This window comes from Ptychodera flava, chromosome 14 (genome assembly GCF_041260155.1).
Source record: "Ptychodera flava strain L36383 chromosome 14, AS_Pfla_20210202, whole genome shotgun sequence".
Lineage (NCBI taxonomy): Eukaryota > Metazoa > Hemichordata > Enteropneusta > Ptychoderidae > Ptychodera > Ptychodera flava.
In genome coordinates, this window is record NC_091941.1 from 29,653,904 (window position 1) to 29,659,490 (window position 5,587).

Below are 5,587 nucleotides of genomic sequence, written 5' to 3' on the forward strand. Positions count from 1 at the left end.
CAAAACACAAGTAAGGAGCCTACTTGACAATATTTGACATTTTAATTCGTAGATAATTTTGTATTTTTTATCCCATTTCATCGTGTATTTGCATTGGACATGATAATTATCTTTTGTGGCGGAAAACTCTTTTTTTTTTGTATTTTATGAATTTTTTTTATTGAGGTCTTCAATAATGCTTACAACACTTGTAGGCGGAAAACTCTTTGTCTCCGCGACTCTGAATCAGACTGATTTCCTTCGTGGACCGCACAATCGATCTGCGACCCTCTTTTTTCGGCCTTTGTGTTAGTAAAAGACTTTGGTGCCGAAACTAATTAGTTTCTGATGAAAATATGAACCGCAGTAAAAACCTGGGTTTGCGCACGGCCGAATAAATCCTAGACTTGTGTTTAAAAAAAAACATATTGTAACATATTATAGGTGAACTTAACATTTTATTTATGAAAAGATATCGTCAAATTTTGTCTCCAGTACATGCGTACTATATGAATTTACTCGCATTCTTCTGACAGCATACCTCTCTAGGATACCCATCGGTTACTTTCACTTCAATCTGAAAACAAAAAACACTCAGCTTTTACAGAAAGAGGATTTTAGACTCACAAAACGTTTCAATATTTTGAGTACATGGCTTCATATTTCAGAGGAAATGAACATATCGGGATTCGGAGACCAGAAAACTGACCCGTACCTTTGCCGTTGCAATACGACCAGGCCCGACACCATGGCAACACAGGAGACGCGGAATGGGATATGCGTGTCCTTAGGAGCAGCTTTAAGACTACAGACAAAGATGCTTGAAAATTCTAACAAAGTCTCTTGCTATGATTACCCAAAGCTAGGAGAAAAGAGGACGCCATACATCAGGAAACCAAAGACATAACATACCATTGCAACAGTGGATGTGCAGGCTTAGGGACTGGTCAGTTTCTTCGACCTGGAGGCGGTGGAGTCATGGGTGGGAGTGACCTTGTTTTTGACTAAGGGATGGGGTAACCATGTTTTTTAAATTCCCAATTGGGCATCTTGGTTCAATTTGACGCCATTGATTCTGTATGTACAGGAGGCATAGATCGATTTGAATTGCACGATTGCCTCACGTGACGTCCCAGATGAGGGCGCGGTTCAAACAGAGATTTTTTTCTCAAGCTGTGAATTTTTAGCACGATTGCATTTATTTATCAACAGAAATGAATAAAATGACACCAGCATTTGACACATGACTCCAATAAGAGTTTATAGTAAAAAGATAAAAAATATCATTTTAAAGGTAATATATCTACTTTAACCACAGGCTTACAATTGCATAAAAATGCATCATACAAGCCACGAATTGCATCATTTAGTTACAGTTTTCGGCGAGCCCTTGGGCGCGTAACTTTAATATATATATATGTATATATATATATATATATATATATATATATATATATATATATATATATAATGTACGTATATGAGATGTTTGCAAATCTTGAAGGCCTGTTTTGCAAAGCGTACTCATATGAAAATCTTATGAGTATATCACATTCATTAATTACCTGTATGCTACATTCAAATTATTGTATTTTAACCTATCACCCCCTGCATATGTGCCGGAGGCCCTACAACAATAAATGAGCACAGAATGTGCACCAACTCCAACTCACCCGGACACTCATCCTAATGGAATCTGCACTTTATTTACAAGGCATAACAAAAACTTGATCCTTTACTATATGCTAGTATGATTAAGCAACATGCACTACTTATTGCGTAATGCATTGATACAATGACATATTTTACAAAGGGGAAATATGACAAGATGATTTTCGTTCTGATTGATGCACGTGAAAGGGAAAATATTTTCATTCTTGTGACAGGGTTTTCAAATAAAAGTTGGATTTTTTTCCATCATGAGTAAAATGATTGTTAACAAAAGGCAGTTTCTGTCATTGTTAGTTGTGTTTTTATGGCTTCAACGATAAACAATAAAGATCCTCTCACACATTGAGCACATCAAATTTGGCTACAACTTATAAAACTAGCTCTCCAGGGCTTCTCATAAGATGTACTTGGACCGAAAGGGTCTTTTGTCTTGGCTTCTGCCCTTTTCCAAGAGGGTATCAGGTACTTTTTGATGTCCGCAAAAAATGACATCCCGTCCCTCCGGCCGAAGAAACCGACAGTCCCTTATATTTCGTTCTGAGGAAATTGTTGTAAACTATACGACTAAACTTATGATTATACACTCGACCAATATTAATTTTTTTGAAGTTCGTTTACTGGAAAGGTCATCACTTATATATTTGAACATTAAAGGCAAAACGATAATTTCTTTCCGAAGTCCAGTTTCTGGCTCGTTTGCGTGTATTGATTTCAGCAACTTTAGAACCGATCATAATCTGAAAATATCTTAAAACTAGCCCACATGTCCACAGTCGTATTATATCTTACCAAATGTTTGCTTTATTTGGACCAGGTCCAGAGGGCGCGCTTTCACAGTGTCTAGTCCCCATATGGGCGAGTCTTACTATAGATACTTAGTAGTACTGTAGATACAGGATAGCCTTGCGTTCAGTGTGTTTTAGGCTTTGCTTGTTTGCTTTCTCATTCGTAAAATGTTTGCGACTGACATCATTTATATAGTGAATTGACTTTTATTTTGCAAATGATCTCTAAAGTTGGCTTTTTACCACAGCTGAACGGCGTATTTCGTACATTAAAAGGACTGAGAGAGACAATGGTACTGTATTCAAACTGCCGTGGCCGACAGGGCCGGGGGCAAAAGTCTCCAATCGCCCCAGGTATATCTGTGATATGCATCAGTGTCTGGTATCCTAAATGAACCTTCAAAATCAAAACCACAATCTCATAAAGAAAATACTCATGCCGCAATTGTAAAATGTATTCTAAGTGAACGAAGTGAACGTGAAAAGGTACCGTTGAGAACCTGATTCATTGAAAAACCAGATCTAACCCGAATAAAATACTCGTTTTAAGATATATGCTTTTATAACGTAGAACATGGTACCCCTGTGCTCATCATTTTTCATGAAATTCATGAAAGAAGTACACGACACCAAGCATTGAACTTTTGGAGTCGAAACATAGTTATAAACGTACGGTATGGTCTTCATGCATATTAATACCTTTATTGCTTGTACCAAATTCTGCAAATCAAAATACAATCAATGTCCTAATTAAATGCTATGGATGGTTCCATTCCGTCTCCATAAAGTCGAATGGCTTAAGCGTCATTTATTGCCAAGTTCAAGTGTCACTGTCACCTTTGTCCACATTTAATTGACGGTACAATTGTTGTCTTCCCTGTATTGTTTCCTCTTTGAAATTTCAAGGTAGTGATAATTGAACTTGATTTGCGATACAATGAAATCAAACTTAATTAAACAATCTTACATCTTTTCCGGTAAAACGTTTCTGAGGACATTAAAATACGTTCTGTAAACAATGATCGTAACAATGAATTTCAACAAGGCCAATAACACACTACTATGTGATCAAAAGAGAACAGTTGGTGTTTCAACACGCTATGAGTAGAACTAGCGTAGCGTAGGTGATACCAATGCCAATGCCAATGCCAATGTGTATATTAATGACAAATATTTATAAACAGGGTAAGGTGCATCATACCAGACATGGTTTCTGTGAAATATATCAAAGACCTATCAGCTGAAACTCATTGTAATATGATGACCTCAAAATATCTTCCGATTTTCTAAGCTATTAACATGATTAATCATGAAGCAATGTAACTTTTTAGTATGCGTCAGCCATTGTCGATTTGTGACTGGATGGGCAAATAAAATTAAAGTTTAACTTCATTTAAAATTTTCCAAATTCTAAGGTGGTCATATTGCATACAAAACACGTGTGTTATGTTTGTTTATATATCACTTAATTTACTTATTTGTTTGTTTATTTATTTTCTAATCAATAGAGGCACGCGACAACTAGCAATATGACGTTGTAGTACATGTCACAGTGGAGGATGATTAGAGCCGGTTGTTCCTATGAACGCCACCGTCTTCAACTTTCTATGATGGGTATACGTACATGTTAACCATTTTTGCATATTTGTGTGGCGGCGGCCCACGAGGGGCATCCGTTCACTATTTATCTTGTTCAAACTCGCGCATGCAGTCCCATTCAGTGGTCACTTCTTTAACGCGCCCTCAGAATGTTTTTGAATATGTGGAATAAAGGGAAAGCAACTCCACACATCGCTCATATGTTGGTTGTTTGCGTTTAATGTATGATAGTGTGCATTTTATGTTTCGCTGTCTTGTGTCCAGAACCGATTGACGTTCGGTTTCGTGTCGTTTGTCATGAAGTCATTTCTCTTAGTATCATAACCGAGAGCAAAATTTTGCTACGGACCTGCGATCTTCGACATTTGTACTCCTCGCATTTTACGGCATTGCTCATGTTTTGTTGATCACAGTCAGATTTTGACATAGGTAGAAAAAAGGATACAAAACACTGAACTTAGGAGATACACCTTGTGTGGCAGAATATTGTTGCAGACGGCGGAAGATGTCGCGTGACGTACAGCTGATAACATCAAGGCTTTGATCATCGACATTTTGAAATTTGATCACTTTGAATTTTTATGCTTGTTCGGGCGACTTTCAAAATTCTCTACATTTCAAATTTGTATCACCGCGTTCATACTTGTTTACTGAATTTACAATCAAAATGGCCGCCACCTTTTTATGGTTTTGAGTCATATAACTTTGTAGGCGAACAGAACTTTTCGACATTTTAATGAACATTACGTGTCTATAGTATTAGGACTATTCTTGCACAAGTTTAAAAGTCAATCCATCTAAGCTGTAGACAGGCGGTAAAGTGAAAATGCATCATTTAGAGTTCGCATGAGTAACGTTGAGGTGTATTCTAGCCATATAGACGATGCTAATGATTTTGAGATTTGAATAATTGATTGCAGGTCTATAAAGAATCGGTGGTTACCAGCTAAATTTAGTTGTTTCTATTTTCAGCCAATAAATGTGGTGAAACATGCTACCGGGTCTACGTATATGGTTGCTACACCCGGCCCTTGGATCACTCTCATGTTGGTTATGTCGCTGAGTGACCAGAAATTTCGGACCTTATACAAGGACACGACCGTAATGGAATCACGATAGCTTCAGACAGACTATTGATGTTACGCCTGCTATACAATAATATGAATGAGCAGCTTTAGCCGACTGTAGTCAATGAACGCGCACAGTAGCCGTTCATCCCTATTCACAAGTAAAAAGTTCGTTGAAGAACGGAAATCATATTCCGGTCCGCACGGCTTGGTACGGGCATGGAGGTAGTACCCATGGTATGGGTCAGTATAGCGTAAACCAAGACCAGGTCTCTACCTGGAGAAATACCCTTGGCTAGAGAAGTTTACAGAAAATAAACTTGTCTCCAGTTCTTGTTGACCACAACAAAAGCTGCAAAAGGGTCGGTGACACGCCCTGATCCGACTGAACTTTTGCACAGGTGATAATTTAAGCCATTTATTGTGCTCTCTTTACGGCTTTATTTGTCTTGTGCGTAATCGGGAATACGCCCAATGTGAACAATG